This window comes from Tyto alba, unplaced genomic scaffold (assembly GCF_018691265.1).
Source record: "Tyto alba isolate M040663 unplaced genomic scaffold, T.alba_DEE_v4.0 Super-Scaffold_19, whole genome shotgun sequence".
NCBI lineage: Eukaryota > Metazoa > Chordata > Aves > Strigiformes > Tytonidae > Tyto > Tyto alba.
In genome coordinates, this window is record NW_024881281.1 from 8,014,859 (window position 1) to 8,034,638 (window position 19,780).

General features: G+C 44.5%; 1 protein-coding gene across 1 annotated transcript in view; it reads right to left on the reverse strand.

The window, feature by feature from the left end:
* Nucleotides 1-19,780, reverse strand: part of GALNT17 (polypeptide N-acetylgalactosaminyltransferase 17) — a 223,823-nt gene that overhangs the window by 19,656 nt on the left and 184,387 nt on the right. The gene's annotated exons all lie outside the window — the stretch shown is intronic.

Consider the following 19,780-nt stretch of genomic DNA (forward strand, 5'->3'; position numbering starts at 1 on the left):
CATCGTTTCTGGGATCTCTTCCAGGCTCACCACCTTTTATCCCATCTGCGTTCCCTAAATTTTACCGACCCTGCTCCATCCGCTCTCCCAGCAGCACGAGGAGCCTCCTGGCTGTATCAGCTGCCCTTTTTCATCTCTGAGCGGTGGGTTTAGCCCACGCAATGCGGGGCACGTGCACATCCCAAGCCCAGGCGACACGCGTAAGGGGCAGGGAAACGTCTTCCCTTGGGGTGATCCTGCTACTCATGCTGTCCTCCCTCAGGCTGCTGCAGAATACAGGAGCCCACATCAAAAAATCAGAGCCCCATTTTAATAGCTGGTGCATAAACATGTAGCAAAAAAAATCCCACCTTACTCCTGTTCTGCCGTCTGATCTTTCTGAACACTTTTAAAATACAATTTCATGACGCCAGAGTAAATTCAGAGCTGATCTCTGAGATAAGGGGCACGCCTGTCCCTCCTATCCAGCTGCAACCATGCTCACCTCTGGCTGGCAAAGCCTACAAGGTCTGCTCGAAGTTTTGCAAAAATATGTATTTTGAAAGGAACATTCCCAAGGCAATAGTTTGACAGAAGCTGCCTGTGTTTCTTGTCTGCTCAGTTCTTTAGTTTCTCAAGGTCTTGGTGAAATAGGAGCATCAAGCCCCTGGGTGCTCCCGAAGCTGCTGGGTTCAACTACAACACTGAATAAAACTGTCAGCCCTGGAAGATCCCCAGCACTGCCTGTTCTTGTAGTTTTGGGGATTTGTTAGGTTTTGGCCTGGTTTGAAATGAGAATAATTATTTTTTAAATGTAAAAACCATGATGTAATTAAAATGTCATTTTCCAGCAAGCGTGGCTCTAGCAGTAAAGGTGCACTATTGTCTTTCTGTGCTTTACTTAGATAATTCACATGGCTTTATGCTAGACAGATTTCTTGGATTTCTGGAATATCTGTACAAACTATCTTGAAATGCACATATTGTAACTACCTGAGAAAGAGCGCTGGGCATTGTGTAAAGGGCATTGGTTATATATGTATCCACAAGTCAGTTGCAGAGAAAGATCAATAGAAATTTAATTCAAAAAAGATACTTATGCATGGAAAGACCATAATTCTATCTCCTAAATAGAGCCTAAATTGTCATTATAAATTAAAAAATCTAACTGTTTTTACAAGGGATTTATAAACTTTTCTGCTGGTACTAACAGGAGCAAACAGATCTATTACACAAGAAAAGGCTAAGTCGCACCCATCATCGCTGTCCTCAGAGAAAAGAGGAGTAAACCATGGCCCCAGAAAGATGCTGCTTGTTCCCATGTGGCCTGGCAAGGACTTTCTGTCCCTGCTGACATCCAAAATGCATGTGAACAGGCCCACAGGACAGAGTCCACAGGAACTGCAATCCAGGGGACATCCTCCATGGCCACAAAGCATGAGGTGTACTTGCCCTACGAGCTCAGCGTGACGCTTTATCCTTGCAATAACCATACCTGTGGAGTGGTGAATGGCCCAGAGAAAGGCCCCAGACTTTGTTCTCTTGGTGCCAACGTGAGATGAGCTGCGAGACACCGCAACCAAAAGGGCTCGGTGGACCTCCCAGCAAGGCTGGAAGTCATCGCCTCACTGATGCGCTGATGGCCCAAGCAGCAACTTCACCCCTGTGGCACTCAGACCCTGAGGGCAGAAGGTTCTTTGAGAACCTTCATTTATGTCCCTACTGAGCAGCAGTTTGTCCCACCAAAAATCTTTAACAAACGGATGACCTTTCCATTAAGTAGATTTTTCATGTTCATAGCAAATAAACTTACAATCCCTTAAGATACTCTATTTACTGCAACTAATAGCTTTAACATGACAATCAGTCCAGCATGTTGTTTCTGCTAATTCCTTGAAGAATTATCTCTTAGTAGATGGGTAATCAAGAGGCAGCACAACATTAAAACCAATCAGAAAAATAAGGTATTGTCAAACTAATTCATGTTTAGCCTATTTAACAAGGCAGAGTCTTCTATACGGCTTCCTACAAAGGATGAAATCATGATCACTTAATTTTATAAAATATGCAAGGATGGCATGTAAAGGCATGTTTAAAGACTCAAGATAGAGTATGTAACACAGCAGGTTATGTATGACGAGCAAGTCTCAAGTTTCTCCCTTGTTTTCTGACATTCAAATTTCAACACAACTATTAGCTTGCCATTCATTCACCCATAAAGAGACGCAGAATTAAAAATAGAAGCATTCCCCTCCAGTAAATGATGGTGACTCAATAACTTCTCCATCAGTCTACACACAGGAGTAATCAAACATACAGAAGGATGCTTGTATTTATAAATAACCAGCTAACACTAAATTCTAGTGAAGAAATCCCACAGAAACAAACAGAAAACAAATCCATCACCCCAAGATCTTTGATGTGTTTTTCAGAAAGCTGGTGGGTAATACACTTCCAATTATCTTCCAAGAAAAATGTGACTATCCTAAGAATTCAGCACGGAAAAGTAGCAATTTCTCTTGATCAGTGAAAAGTCAGTGCAGCTCAAACTGCATCGGCCATCTACTTTCAAGAAGCTTTTGCACATGTGTGAGGCAAACTTTGGTTAGCATGAGACTTCACTGCCATGCCCCACTGATGGGGTGACCCAGCTTTGCTTTCCAATCACCCTTCAGAAGCACAAGGGCGTCATGGGGGGTGCGAAAGCATTTATGAAACATCTGGCATCTCAGTGACCTGCACTGGGTATATTCCAACATGGGGAGCAGATTCGGTGTGACGCAATACGGCAGCAGAGCTTCAAGGGAGGTCCTCCACCTCTCTTGTGCTCCTGTACCTCACAGCCAAGACATCAGCACCTCCTCTGCCACCAGCCTTCAGGCCTCCATTCGCAAATTCCAAGTTGTTCTAACAGTGCTCTTATGGAGCACTCTGTACATCTTCATTCCTAGGACACATCCTTCATTCAGCTAGGGCACGAGCAACCGCAGCATTTGGGAGCATCCTGGAAAACAACTGTGACCAGGCCTGGTAGATGGGACTGCAAGCAAGCCAGGGGAGGAGGCACGTGGCATTGCCCAGGGAAGTGCACATCCCCTGCGGTTACTGCCTCCTGGAAGGAGGAAGGAAGACCGCTCAATCAACACAGCATACCGATGATCCTTTCTGCATGTAATAGAGACGGCGAGAAAATCTCAATTTTGCTTGACCAGCTCATTGCAGCAGCCGCAGAAACAATTTTCCAAGTGTTATGCAGTTAAGAACAATTACTGTTCATGATTCCCCTTGCCATCAAAAATGTACTGCAGCTCTCAATTTGCTTTACTCCTGTCTGCCAGAACCAGCAATTGCTCCCAAGTAGTATCATCTAAACAAGAGGGCTTTTGGCAATCTGCCTAATGTCAAAGGAGCCAGCCAGGCGGAAAAGGGTGACCCAGAGGAGATCCACCACCCAGGCGGGTGCTGAAAGCCTGTCCTGTGCTACGCCAGGCTCAAGGCATCATCTGAGCGGGGCTAGAAACATGCATTGCAGCGGTTGGCCAAGCTCATGCCTTGAGGTTGGCGGTGCCAGTGCTATCAGTGCTCTACAGAACTGGTTCGTTCGGAGGGAGCAGCCCAGAAGATGTGTTTGGATGCCACTGGGGGCCAGCAGGAGCACGTCGCTGAGCACGGAGGCTGCTGCCCCATCCTCTCGGGCAGGTGGGAGCTGCTTCCTCCACCGCTGTCCCCCTCCGCTGACCCCATGGGGCGGGGGCACCCCTGGGCTCCCTCCCTTGGGTGCAGCTGCAGCAGCATTCAAGTCCAGCCAGGACCGACTGAGCAGCAAAGGACACACACAGGGGGAGGGCACAGCCACAGCTCTAGCAAAAGAATGGGTGAAAAAATTAACTTTGCAAACAGAGGTTTAATGCATATATATTAAGAGAATCTTGTTCCTCTCCTCAGCCTTCTCCAAGCAGTCATTGCTATGCCATGGTGCCTGGCAGGGAAACAGAAGCTAAAATTATTAATGTAAGGAGAATATTTTCAGCAGAAAATACTGACACAGGGGCTGCATCCCCTGGGCTGTCAGAATAACTTGTGCATCCCGCTTCTCTTCACAGGGCTGCAAGCCATACGAGGGAACTCGGGCTCACCATCTGTTTTCTACACAAAGAAAGCTGACATCAGAAAAAGAGAGAAGGACTTCTGCAAGATCAGAGGCAAAACTGGAGCTGGTCCCTTGCCCGTTTCCAGCCGGCGCAGTGCCAGGACAGTGCCCTGCCCCAGCACGGCACCTTCTTCTCTCAACCATCAGCATCTCCAGATGAAAAACCACACTATTGGTGCCTCTGGACTGCTGCCTTATATAATGCTATGCTTCCTCCTCATCCCTGGGATGATGATGATGATGATGATGATGATGATGATGGATGATGATGATGATGATGATAATAATAATAATAATAATAATAACAACAATAATAATAATAATATAAGGAGGCACAGTGACTACCTTGGGTCCTGAATGCAGCATTTTAGCTGCAACGTGGTGTGACATCTATGATGAACACTGACAGTTCCCATTAAAGGATCCTGACTTTAGCTGATTATAACTTTGCCAAATTTTAACTATTCAGATTGAAATATATCCTAGAACAGCTCGAGCCTGCCTGCAGTTAATGCAAAGAGACATCATGTCTAATGGTGTCAAGATGAGTCTGCAAGGTAAACTTTTAATCTCTGAATGTATTGTGACAGAAGGAAATGGAGGGGGGAAACCCACTCCTAACTTTTATTACACAAACTCCAGGCTTTTTCAGCTGATAACTTTATTTCTGAGACGATTAGCAAAACCATGCCTTAATTAGCAATAGATTTCTCATTTAACAGCTTTGCCTTATCTTCACCCCCCCGCATTTCTTTTAAAAGTAAATTCCTAAGTTAAGGGAAAACCACAATTATCCAGGGCAGCTAAAATAATAAGGAATGTATCAGAACAAAGGCCTAAATAATAAAACTGAGAAACAGCAAAAAAGGCAAAGAAATAATCATTTCTCCACATGCTCCCTCATACAGTTCTGAGAGACGGTATCTCTCCAAATTATTCCTTTTGTCAGAAGAAACAACACACGCAGATACATCTCCAGCTACGTAGCTGAAGCAGTTTCTAACATTTCTGCTCCTGCTCTGGCTGTGCTCCATCCCACATCCCCGTGGGACACCACGGGAGGACATCCCCAGGGCCAAGCTCGTGCTGCCACCTCCTGCTCCCCGAGATGCCGGGGCAGCAAAGGGGTCAGGAATGGGACGAAGCCGTCGCTCCCCCAAAGCTCTGTAACCCCCCCCGGGCACAAAGCCCGGCCGCTGCTGCTGCCCGGCGGGGCAGGGGTGCTCCGCAGCGGCGGGGCCGAGGCTCCAGCAGGCAATGAGACGTGGGGCAGGGCAGCCCGAGCCCAACTCCTCACCCCCCCGCCAGTGGGGTCACGGATTCCCACAGCAGTGCCTCGTGGAAGGAGAATTAAACATGCCGTGGTATTGGAACAACCATCCCTTATGCTTAAAATTCCTCTTGAAGAGACAGGTAATGCAGTACCTGCCTGGTATTTAAGCATCCTCAGCACAAAGCAAAGGCGGTGTGTTGGCCTTATTTCCTCTGGAAAGCCTCGTGGTTTGGTACTTACAAGTATAACTTAGCAGTATTACCTTTATTTCCCTGGCATAAGGCTCGTGTAAAGTAGGTGAGAGACACATACCACAGCAAGCCTGTTAATTCCAAATTCTGGTAAACAAACACCTACACACAGCTAGCTGATGGCTGTTTATGGGTGACAATCAGAAGTTGCGTAACTCTCACACACAGCAAGCTGGATAATATTTTACATTTTTATATATACTTTTATATATATATATACTACATCCTATATCATGACTGATGTTCTCCTTCAAGCTATTGTGAATGTCACTATCTCATGTAACAATCACAGCAAGAACTTCAGTAGAAATGTTAAGTTGAATTACATGAAGGTGAGTTAAGAAACCACACACAGAGGGGGAAAAAACCAGAAGGAAAATCAGCGCTCTCTCAGAACATTTTACTTCTGCTGCAGTGGAATATAGTATTCATCATCTCTGCAGGTGGACACAAGCATTCCTTGAAGAGGATTGCTTTTTTAATTGGGATATGTGGATTTTCACAGATCACATCAAGGGAGGACTGGTGAATGGAGAATTTATATAAAAGCAGTAAATGTATCACTTTTGAGGCCATTTTGCTATAGATCCAGCAAAGGTGCAGTGCTCTATCTATAACCATGACCAACAACCAGAATAACCAGACGGTGAGGTGTTTCTGAGCGTGAGGAGGGACAAACCCTCTGGTACATTGATCTCAGAAGGCTGCACCACTATATTGGCAAGGAAAATATCTGCATTGATGGACCCAACAGAGAAATCTCAACACAACTTCATCCTGAACAACTAATAAATTATCTTGGAAACGTCTATTTTGCATCCTGCAGTTGGAATGGGAAATTTCATTGCTAAACCTGTAGTTTTTTTTTTTTCTCTTGTCATGAGGCCACAGAAAACCTTTCTGAGAGGACTGGGGCCAAGCACCAATATCAGGCATGGTATTCATGTGCCTTAAAATATGATTTTTGAATGGATCACGTCCATTAAAGCAGAGAAGAGAAGGGGAGGAGTGGGTAATACTACATTTAAAACAATAAATTCAGTTTCTTTTTTGGCATGCCTTTTCTCACATTTTATCCTCATGGATGATACCACTTTGGACAGGTTCCTGTCTATCTTGTGCCAGACCAATAATAGAAATGTCCAGACTGTCCAGTGTCCAAATGTCTTGCCTTTTCTGTTGAGACTATTAAATTCATTCCTTTTATAATGGCCACTTAAAAATGCCAAATGAGAGTGGAACTCAGGTGTACAATTCACTTCACAAATACTAACCGACAGCAATACCAGGTAATAGCCATGGTTTTCATCCTCTTAACTCAGAAAGGAACATAAAGAGTTTAACATCTGACATATCAGAGATGTTAGAATAAAGCAAGCTTCATGTCAATGCAAAGTAGTAATTCCTCTGCACTGCCACAGTTCAAGGAGAATGATACATACACACCGTAATTGTGTTTGCTCAAACTGGAGGCTTTTCCAATGAAAAATTTATGCTGTGCGTCTCCAACAAATGCAACACCACCTGTTTTAAATAGCGCATCATTCCTGGCTACAATAGGTATTGATTTGACTTTATCACCTGATAAGATACATAAGAATGGGCTTGGTGGGAAACTACATTTAAAAGACTCCGATCACAAAGCACAGCATGGGGAGAATTAGCTGCAATGACAAGTGTCCACATCCTCTTGGCTTGGAAAAACTGCTGAACAGAAGCATTTTGCTTTTCAGTGCATCAGGGCTGATATTTTAATTGCTGCAAAATTAAACTACAGCAACCAGAGCGACTGTAGCTTTGTCATTTTAGTGTTTCCAAAAGTTGATTTATTTTTAAAAAAGACAAACAGCATATTTTTAAATCCACATCTCGCAAATGCTTGGTGAAACTGGAGAGATGCTCTCACACCTGAACTCCCAGCCTTGGCTGGAGCTGGAGCCAAAATTTGTATCGCCAGCTCCCATATGGCTGCGACCCGTGTTCCTGCAGAGCACAAAGCTCCAGTTACGTGCTGAAGTGGTTTGCAACTATCATGGTATAAATCTGGGTCTCTCCTAATAAGTTTAGCACTAAAATTCCTCGGTGCTCTGATGTTATCTGATCAGTCTTGGCAGCATGACAAGGACCTGATTATGTTGTAATAGTATAATGCAAAGATTATTACAGACTCATAAAAGACAAGTGCCTTAAAAACAGCATCAACAATACCTGTAAGCCGTTTCAGAAGGAGAAGAACATGCTGAGCTTTATATGCTTGTAGTACAGAAATTACCTGCAGGATTTGACCCTGAACTACTTGGAGGTTGATCTTTTTTTTTATTTTATTTTATTGCCACTAATGTACCAAAAGCATCTTGATCTCATTTTCCTATTACCATTTCTGTCAAAGCTGTAAAAATAAAATAGCATAAATAGTTCAACAGAATTTTGATCTATTTTTCATGTAAAAAAGCCTTTAGAGAAAATTATCTGTAGACGGTTCTTCGGACTAACACGATTCCACGTGGGGAGCAGCAGGAGGAGGGGGGAAGGTGCCATATATCATTTTAACCATAAGAAGCAGTTCTGAAACAGAATTATTTATGCAGAAAGAGGCAGGCGTGTGATAGAGCAGCTCCTGAGCTGATAGCACCCAGCTCCACCGAGCTCCTTCCAGTTCCCCTAACTCCAGCACATCACGACTGCAGCTTCTGTGATCTGTAATTATAGATATCCTCTCATCAAACCCTGATGAGCAAGGCACTGGAAGGCAGCCGAGCTCCTCCATAGATGTTCATAGATGGAAACGATTGAATGTGACTCAGCCTATCCTCTCTGTAGAAAACTGCTCAAGTAACTCACCAAAAAGAGCAGCTAATGAGTTTAAAACTAGCGCATGCAAATATAGAGGGAGGAAACGTATGCAGTGTCTGTGTGTCTATTATTTGGTGTGAATGCCTATGAGTACGTACAGACACATACGCACATGAGGTATTTCATGCCTTGTCAGTGCTCAAAGCCAGACTGACAATGTTTCCTAAACTCTTCAATGTTTTTGCCACAGCCTTTCTCATTCATTACGCTTGGAAAGGATTATGAACAACAGTGTTGAAACAAACTGTCAGGTTTATCTAAGGCTCTCTAGCTTAGTTCTAGATCTTGTTCTTCTTAGGAGGGGCTGCAAGGGTCCTGCCTGTCCCCAGGGCACGGAGCTGCTCTGCCAGCCAGCCGCTGCTGAGGCAGAGGGAGCTGGATGTGTCTGAACCACAGCTATATACGTTCCTTTGAAAATGCTCCATTCTGAATTTTCTTGATGTATTTTAGCTTATCGTGGGTTAGAGAGGAGGAAATGCTTAGAACTGATGTCCAGAAGAGTCAGAGGGAGCCGACGCAAAAGCTGTTTTCTTGGTCCTGCCTAACCCAAGAGCGATGCTGCGCTGGCACAGACACCTGACCGTCACTGTAGCGATGACCTATGGGCACCTCAGGCAGGGCAGGCGTCATTTGGAACCTAGCTGTTGTCTGGCCCTTGTTTTAGAAGAGAAAAAGCATCTGCCCATTCTGCCGAGGACAGATCCTCATCTGTGGGCTGTCGCATGCTCTGCCCAACACGCTCCCCCTCCCAGCACCACGCCTGCTGCAGACAGACATAGTGTGCGCAAGTTTGAAATGTTAAATGAAGGTCCAAACCAGATGGTTAGAGACCAGGGCAGATCTGTCATATTTTTGCCATTCACTCTGCCATCTGCTTATTTTCTCTGGCAGTGTTAAAATCCCCTCTTCAGTGGAGCCATCTCGTACTTTGAAATAATGAATACTCTGCAACTCAAAGCAAGTGTGAAAGTTTAAAGCCTGAGCAATTGCTGTGGCTCTGAAGCTATCATCAGCAAAACCACTGATAACTGATTGTCACAGCGAGCCTTCAACTTCTGCTAAAAAAGGACGTTAAAATTCTGGTACGTGTGCAGGTGAAGCATTGTGCAGAGGCTCTCTAAGATTAATACTGTACTAACAGCTGCTCATCTCAACATGGTAGGCACCATCATCTGTTGAACATCACTGCTTCAAGTCTGGCCAACTCCTGGAACATTTGCCACCAGGACAGAACAGCCACTGAGCTGGAGCTGTGATTTTAAATTTGGAAGCCCTGTCTTTGGGGATAGCATTTAGGGTGATAACTGTGGTGCAGCTGCCTGATTTATCCGTGAAACACTCCAAGACCATCAAATTACCTTCGTGGCCATCCATCTGGACTCTCTCTTTCATCTTCAAAAGTTTCCAGAGCAAGCAGCCTGGGCTTGTACTCACCGTTAGGTGTTGGTTTAATAGACCACAGCTTTTCCTTGATGTAGACATACTTTTGGTGCATGGCCACTGACTTCAAGAGGACTTGAACTTGCTCACAGCAGCCAGAAATTCAACCCTTCAGCTAGTGCACAAAAACAATAGCCAAGAGGACTGAGGCTGTACAATAAGTGGGGACAGATTTGGAAGGGATGGAAGCCAAAATGCGTCAGATGCAAAATGCTTTTTTCCCCCCTGTTATACACAGCATTGTTTAAAAACAGAGTTGTATTCCTATTTTTATTAATAATAGGATTAACACTGCTCCTCTACAGTCCAATCTTGATTGAAGCCTTGTTTGGCTACTAAGTCCTGCCCTCCCTGAGATCAGCAGCACAACTCTCACTGTCCTTCCCTGAGCATGGATTTCAGCCTCTCTGTCTAACCAGCGGTAGCTTTGTGTCAGATGTAGAAAGGATTAATACGGTTTTGATGAGAGCTGTCGTGGATACATCTGCACACCCACGTCTTACGTCCTCCACATTACAAAGGGCCTTGCCTTGGTGGCATGAAAAATGCAAATGTATCTTGGTCAATTCACACTCTTCCCTATCTACAGTGAACTTATATGTTTGGATTCTTTATAAAAATTAAAAGAATCGCAGGGCACCTTAAGAAAATACTCCAGATCTGCTGGCAAAGCTGCTTGCATGAGCCATTCCTAAGCCTAACTCAACCAAAACCAGCGAAGGCAGGACATATTTACTACTGCACCGTTCAGGGTTGGTTTAGACCCAACCTACTGGAACAAGAGCACCTTTGGTCGCAGCTCCATTATATCTGAGATGACATTAATGCCCAGAAGAGCAGCAGTAATCCTTCCCCAGCACAGCCACATCCATCTCTACCTACTGCCAACTAAGCATCAGTCATGCTCACGTACCCCACCACTACAGTAGGAAAGTGCCCTTCATGGCTGCCCAGAAAGCATCTTGCTTCACATTAAGCCCCCTTATAACCCACACTGCAAATTGTTCCTTTGATCCACGGGACTGAGCTGCCCGGGGATAGATCAAAACTGTTTTGAAATTCTACCTCTGGCGCTTGCAGACTCCATCAGCTTGTTACAGCTGGCACCCCATTCCTGAGGAGCACATTTCAATGCCCCCTCAGTCCTGAAACGCCAGCCATATAAGGCATCTCCTTCATTTTTTTTCTGTTTACCTTGGGGTCTGGTCACAGCATGGACACCACTTTGCAGAGCATCACAACTAATGATTTTTCATGAAGCAAACACTGGCTGGCTGGTGTGCTCGCTATATTGCACCTTTCAATGCAATTTAACAGCAGTAAGACCCAAATGAAGCGTCAGCTCTGCACTGTCCCCAGATGACTCTGGCATTACCTGGCTGCCACGCTGCAGGAGAGGCAGGACAAGCTGCTGTATCAGATGCCTTTTTGATCACCCCTCCAAGAAGGGACAGCTAGGTGAGTCTCCACGCTGGCCATGGTGTCTGGCCACTGCCCTGAACACTGGCTGAAAGTTAAGCTACACACACAAGATTGCTGTAAATCAGTCACATGTAAGGCTGCACTTGATGGGTCCAAGAAGAAGCTTTATGCAAAAAATAAAACACATGGACACACAACCACTTCAGTGTTTAGGCATTTGTGCTTACGAAAGCGTGAAATATCCCATATTCCTTACTTTTCCCCTGCAGATGTACATAGTATGTAGTCCAAGAAGTACCTTGGGGAGCAGAGGGAGGGGTAGGAGAGCCACAGCCCCTCTGTCCCTCGCGTGCCAGCTGGCTGGGTGCGTGGCTGTGAGCATCCCAGGTCCTCCCTCCTACGTGCACCTTACAGCAAGCTCTGGCTCTGTAACTGTTTTGATTTCAAGATATTTATATTAATGTGAACAGGAAAATATGTCTTCCCCATGCTCAGCTCCCACAGCCAAGATGCACAACAAGAGCATCCAGCACTGGGACCACAAGAGGTCGTGGAGCCTCTGTTCTCTATCCTTGACTGGGCAAGTTCCTGGAAAAGCTGATCTGAGTCTGAAGCTGGGCCAGCTTTGAGGTGGAAGTGGACTACAGCGCTCCAAAAGTCCCTTCCAGACTGAATTATTCTTATGCTTATAACTGTCTTACGATTAAGACAGTTGTTTGGAGGTCACAGTGAGGACTAGGGTAGAGAAAGTGTGAAATATTGTCTTGGTTCTTTCAATAAGCATCTTGACAAGTTATTTCTGTGCTATCTACATTTGTTCCATCCTTTTACAACTCATGTAGTCTAACTGAGATACGATCACACAAGAGAGACTGGCACAGCACATGCGGATGGTTCCTAGTGCAATGGCAGGCTAAGCTCAGCTGAGGCCCATTCAAGGTACTGAAATATAAGGAAATATTTCATGCAGCAGGACGTCTGGGGATATTTTAAACTTAAATGTTTACTATGGTGTTTTTCAGATGTTTCTAATCTCTGAGTCCTGTTAAATTTTCCAGTTGAGAAGATCCCTTCAGAAATTCCTCCAAGTTGTATTACTGTATATCTTTTTTTTTTTTTTTTTAATTACCCTTTTCACAAACACTGTAAAATAATTCCTGGATAGCCAGTGTCCACAGGTACCAGACTAAAAACCCAGACTGAGATGTCTTCTAGGTTCCTTAGAGCATGGAGGAGATGGGACCATCCATCATGTGATTGTGCTACACTAGACAGCTAAACCCAGATGAGGTGGATCACAGTATATATTCCTTTTTTGCCCACACAGCAAACAGCATACAAGGACCTGCCCCTATAAGAACAACAGGTTTGTGGACAAGAAAGACAGGGTTAGGAGACTTTTAAAGGTCAGCCTCTACTTCAACTGATCAAAGATCTTCAATAAAATTATAACAGAGAAGCTGAATCGGACTAAGAGAGTTGGGCAACACAGACATTTTGCCAAGTGTCAAAGGATAAACCTTAAGAAATCCTGACATGCAATAAAAGCACTATTTTTCTGGAGAGACAAACTTCTCAAGTGAATTAAACTGTGCTGGAAGTTGGTGAGAACAGTCATTTCCCAAAATGCTCTCCAGCTTAGCTGCAGGATCTTCATCTGAAGTCTTTGGATCAAAGTAAACCAAAACAGGTCTGAATAGGTCACAGACTAAGTTAATTGATTTATTTACAAAGTTTAGGAACTAATATTATTTATTTTGAATGAACTGTGCAGAATAGAGCGGTAAAAACGTACAGTATCACTTTCACGTGTTTATCTGACAGAATACTGTTTATTTGATACTACTGTGGTTACCACACTTCTGTATTTTCCCTCATCCTGTTATATATATAGTCATCTCGCTAAATATTTAACAGATTTTAAGAATTTCAATTCTAAGTCCTCAAATGAATAGTCTTTGTTTAAGATCACCTAATATCCATTTGTTTCTATTTTCATATTACATCCCTTTTAAAATCACCAATTAATTTACCACCACACCACCCCCCCCCCAAAAAAAAAAAATAAAACCTCTATAGAATAACGATGCCCTTTTCCCTGCAAAAGATACTGCAAGCCTGGTTAGTGGCACTACATTTCACTCGGCACAGGCCAATTTTGAGACTGCATTTTAATAACAGGAGCACAGTCCTTATCTGTTCTTCCCTGACTCCTCTTGTCCTTGATTTGCCAATTAGAAATAACTGCGGTGGAAGTGATACAATCCCACAATGCTGGTTTCAGATAGATTGTCACCCGAATAGCTATTAGAGAGCCATAAAAAGAGCTCATAAGGAATTTTTTCTCCCAATGAAGCGTGTTGATAAAAACAATTAATGTTTTCATTTATTTGTATGTGTACATACTTATGAACACACGTACTCAGATATTTTATTCTAACACGAAGAAACCAATTACCATTCCCTGTAACTGAGAGCCTCAAAAAGCACCAAGACGTATGAAAATGGTGATTATATTCTAATCAGACATTTCCAGGGAGAATATTTCTACTTTCTCAGCTGAAGACTAGAACAGCACACAAAACAGCCTCTCACTGTCGAAATTTGTCTTTAAGTCAAAATTGCTATTTTCCAAGTCTGTCAAAATTGGTCTGCGCTTTAGGCTACCCCGTGTGGTGGCATCCAGCTCCCATGTGCATTCCCACCCATCCCCTCGTAGTCCACACCGCTCTGGCTGTGGGCATCTCAGAAGCACTATGAACGCCCAGAGCACCGGGCATTCCGAGAGCAAAGGCTGGAGGCAGCCTGGGGAGTCCCCCCCCCATCTGACGAGGCAGGCAGAGAGCAGCCACAGGGTCACGCAGTCTGACTGCGCTTTTGCTCCATTTTCCTTTTTGATTGACTTCAGCATCCTTATCAACTGGAATGTCCCATGACTGCAGGCTCCCACGGCCCCAGGAGTGCAGAGTCCAACAGTGCCTCCCCAGTGGGAAAAACACATCTTCTGCACTGTGTTCTGCAGGGACACAAGCCTCATCTGTGCTGTGTAAAGATGACAACAACAAGCTGGCTTTGTACACACACTACGACTGGCCTCTCCAATGGCAACCATGTGCCAGTATCCATGGATGAGAACGAACAGGACAAGCACGTGGTGACACCCGCCCCCACGTCCTTCCCAGCTTCAGGCAACCTGTGGCTTAAGGACTCCCTGAGCAAGAGGTAGAGTCTTTGTATTTAGTAACTCTCTGCAGATTTAATTTTCTATTTTTTTCCAGGATCAGCCATGGGGAGAGCAGCTCACTGTTTCTATTTGTCTGCAAAAGCCATGCCAGGGCTCTTTCATGTCATGACCGTGATATATCTTGAACATCACGATCTGTGTTTTTATTTCCCAGCTCTTTCCAATTAATTTGCTGCAGGCCAGTGCCAGAAGAGGGCATTGATGGCATTTAATCTGATGGGGCTCTATGGGATTCAAGATGACCCCAGTACGTAGGGTAGACATCTTCCTCAGCCGTGTGAGACTGCCTATGCTGAGTCTGAGCTGGCATCAACAAAGGAGGGATAGCTTTTGGTAAAAAAACATACTTGTTATCCTTTGGCTGGATGAGGAAATGCCATCTCACAGAGAGATTCTGATCTCTCTAAAAATGTTCCCTTTCTTTTCTTTGGCCTCTAAGAGGAGCAGCAAAACTCTGAATTGCTGAGCACAGGCTAATTTGGGGGGCTTTACTCCTCAGCAGCTTTGCTGTGCGAGGCCAGAGCAGTTTTGCTGCAATTGCCTGGACAGAAGGCCATTTTTTCATTTTATTACCCATCTGCGCTGTGTACTCAGTGTCCTGTGGGACAGCCATTTCCTCCTTTCCTTCTCCTTCCAGCAGCTTCAAGATTGGGGAGGGCTAACTGGGGCAGGCAGGGAAGGAAGCCAGGCTGCTTGGGAGGCAAACTGCCCTTCCATCCCTCAATTACAGACAGAGAACACAGAGTCCAGAGAAGAGCATGAATTTCCTTCCTATAAGCAGCTCTCTTACTAGAGGGGTGGCTGACGCAGGCAGGTTTCACTCTGTGCTGCAACAGCTCCTCCACATCAGCTGTCTCCGGAGAGCAGCTGAGAAGATGTGGGCAGTGTGGTTTCATGGGAGGAAGATGAAGAGTGACAGTTTCCAGATGAAGGATGTAAGGGAGAAAATGGACAAACAGGAGCCCACGTGGTGCGGGTGCGGCTGGGATTGCACACTATCACCTGTGCCATCACAAGATTGTCCTGTTGTGTTTGTCTATGCTTTGCCTCTACAACGAAGCGATTCAGCAGAAAAGGACTTCCCAGGCTGGGCTGCATGCCGTACATCTGCAAGACTTTGGTGGCATCAACACTCAAGAGGCAACAAGCACTTTGGTTTGGACCAGGACAGACACCCAGCAAAAGCATGGCTGCTTCTCAAATACTCATGACAGCTCCCAGCAAGGGACGATGAGGTAGGCTTCCACAATCAGAAATTAACAGGCTGTATTAATCATCCTACCTTGTGGGGACAAAATAGTTTTGCCATCAGATAATTATGTCCTCAGAAATCTGCAAGTTTGAAGTTTTCATGATGTTGTCCACCCATCTGGCCAAGTTCCCAGTATACATCTGCTTAGCTATACATCTAGTTCAGGCCAGGGCACCGCAGCTTCTGAGATGACACTGGTCCATGGAGGGGACATTCTTGTTCTCTCTCTCAGCTGGCCTAATATACTGAAAGTCACCCGTTACAACATGTTGGCACACCAGGGACAGGAAGGACAATGGGACCTGTCATGTAGGGCCTTCTAGCAGCTCATGGACTTCTGTGAAGCACCAATGAAGGACAAGAGCAAGTCCCAGAAGAGCCTTCTGACACCTGAGTGGGATGGGTGGGTGCTCTTATATCAGAACTCTCACCAACATATTCAACACGCTGTATCTGGAGAAAGGCTGCACTGTGGAAAAAAGCAGTCCCTGTCAGTAAGAGTGCAGAAGGATGAAAAGACATCCCCTGTTAACAGTAGACAATTAACAAGGCCAGACTGTTCTCAGCTATTTTGGTCTGAGAGACTGAAAAAGTTGGGTGCTCCTGATGCAACTGTCACTGAGCTAATTTATTCTGCTGCATTTTCCACCATGTATATGAAGTATTTCCCAAGACATTTAACTAAATGAAGTATCACGTACTTACAAACAAATAAGTATATGGTGGTTACCCAGACACATTCCAAATTCTGCCTCATCTAAAGAAGAGATTCATCTTGATTTGGAGCCCACTTTCACTCCCGCCTCTTCCAAGCACTCACAGTCACTTACACATCTTGAGCCAGCTTTCATTAAACTGAGATTAAAAGGACTTTCTTCACAGACAAAATCATAAAATGGAACATGTCTCATTTCAGCTTTTGCCTCCAAATAGGCGTCTTGTCATTCAAAGGTGCACCAGCACTAATAACTTCTCTGCTGAGGCAGCTACTTCTATTTTATTCTTTTCAAATGCACGAGAGAGGCTACAAAGCCCAGAGCAGCAGCACAGGACACATTTTCAAGAATGGATCCACTGCATGTGTGCACTATGTTTTGCTCTGGGAGACTCTACTGCACCACGAATACAAAGGACACGGATGTGAAGTGCCCCACTCTGTTCTCGTACTTTTACCTTCCAGGTAATTGCTGTGAATTCAGCATGTAAAAGGGCTGGCCATGTCTGAAAACAGAGATATGTGAAAAGCATCTAAAACTTTTTCTTTAAACATTTGGAATATGGTGATTTCAATGAAATTCTGCCAAAAAGGAAACGTACCATTTCACAATAATGGACCAAGCCTCTTTTAGAGCTCATCAGAATGAAGAGTGCCTGTATTTTTGGTTTTGTGTTAAGTTCAAAATTCACAATAAATTATAATAAAAATGAAAGCTGTGAATGGAGAAAAATTTCAGATTTAGTGGAACAAAACATTCTCATCAACTAAAGCATTTTTTATCTTTAGTTTTGGAAACTTTTCAGTTTTTTTCTGAAATGCATTTCAAAACCCAAAAGGAAATAATGAGTTTTGGAAACCAGAACGTATAAAGTGAACAACGCAGAAGAAAAGAGACAATGAGCAGCGCTGTGTCTTCAGGTCATGACGACATTATGACTCACTTCTCATTCAATTGTTTAGAGTTCAACACCACTTGTTATTAGTGCCTAATTTATCGGCATTCCTGGGTTTGGTACAAGTTTAAAAAGACAAATATAGCAATTCCCTGTAAACAGACAAAACCACAATAAATGGAAACAAAGCCTAAAATCAGAAGATGCCACCTTGGTTGCTCTCAGATTGCTGTCACTAAATTTTCCTGAACCACCTGTTGGAAAAAATGCCTATTGCTGCAGCCTCGGAGAGCTGAGCAGAGGTTTCCTTTTATGCATCCCTCTGCTCTAGCAAGGTCATGCAGAAGAAGGGCAGCTCCAACACTATTCTTGGTTTTGCAAGTCCTATCAGCATGTTAAGATATTTTATGTTATTCTACCTGTGAGTCACCAGGAAGCCTTAAAGTCATCGCAGACCTTAAAGCAATGAAAAGCCTTCAACCAAATTCCCTCTACAATGAAACCTGGGCCACATTCTGGCTCCACTTCAAATTACACTTGTAAAGTGTGAGCCAAGTCCTCAAAGGAAAATGGAAATGTTTCCATCCACTTCAGTAGGCTTTAAATCAGCCTTAAGCGTGGTCCCACACTCCGAACTCAGCAGCGGTTCATCTGGGAGGTGCCAACGCCATCATTACCTACCAGGGCTGAGATTTTAATCAGAATATGCTGGTAAAACTTTCTTTTTTTTAATTAAAAAGATGCATTCAGGTGCAAAAGGATCTGCTCCTCCGAGATTCTGGGTCTGAAAAGCGCCTCTCCGCTCGCTCTGCTTCATTAGTTTAACTAGAAGCTGCTCATTGATCTTTCCTGTAAATGAGTGAGCTCCAGCACACCGTTAAGCACAGTTATGCACATCACGCTGGATGCAGAGAAAAAGCCTGCCTGGATGCTCACATCTTCTTTATCACCGTGGATTGCCCAGATAAGGAAAGGCTGGGATTCTCCTCCTACCTCCTTGGCATTTCTACATATTTTTAGCTTTCTGTCTGAGGGTAGAGAGCAAGACTCTCCTTCCACCATCAGATTGTTCCCCTGAATTTTTGAATAAGCAGTTTCCTGCTGAAAGTACCACCATGGAGCAGCTGTGTATCTATTTTCATCACTACCTGACCCAGCTCAGTGTGGACAAGGCTGCCTAAGCCTCCAGCATTGCCAGGGAAAGAAAGGATCAGGCTTGGTGTCACCAAACCTGCCCCACACCAGAGAAGCCCATTACAGGTACACACACACGCAATGGTAATGCATGTACCAGTGATAATAGGGCTTTGTATATGCTCACAAAGCATATAATAACTTACCTTGTTCTCATTTGCTATATTCTGTCTGTCATGGTTTGGGTGCTTTTAAATGTCTTTAGAGCTATTTAGAATTACTTATCCTTCTGCGGCATGAAATGAGAATCTGAACTCAAACTGCTGGTACAGAGCTTGTCACTGACTGTTTTCATCTCAGTATAATTACTTTTCAGATAGATGCCTTTACCAGAGAGGGATGACTCAGCTTTCCCAGAGACCAACACTCGCTCTGGTTTTCCAACACCCTCTTGCTGTAAGAAAACCTTGCTGAAGGTGTGATTCTCTGTCTAAACCCCAGCCTTGACCTGGGCTTTTTGCCGGCCAGGAGCCCAAGCCCAGCCTAACTTTGGCAAGAATGGGGCAGGCACGGAGGTCCACGGCAGAAATCCTGTCGAGGAGCCACAGTCCCATCAAGGTGGGCTTGCCAGGTACCACGAATTCCATTTACATGAAAAATACTGTAATTTGGAAATTCCTTTTCATTCTCACCAGTCCCAGATAAGGGCACCAGAACAGAAACACAGACCCAGCTCTCATGGAGCTTCTCAGGTTTGACCTGTCACTGCACTGATTTACTGGGAGCACTGGGGGAATACACACACATTTAATTATGGACACTCCTCACCAAACCCATACAACCACACCAGCAATTAACCCCTCGGCCAGCAGGATCAGAGGCAAGCCAGTCTAACACCAGCTGCTTTTCATTTCTCTTAAGCTCCATTCACGTAGGAAAGAGACAGGATTTAATTTCATCTGCGTTAAGATCATATATTACTGGGTCACACATGTGCTGCACAAAGCTCAGCCGAAGCCTTGATGCTGCCAATGGCATCTTGTGATGATGGCAGATTGACTTGGGTTTAGTCCCAGAGCTGTAAAATCTCTTAAAATGAACTAATAGCAGCTGTTAAGCAAATGTACGGTTTAAAGGTAGCAATTAATTTATGCATTGTCACGGGTCGCAT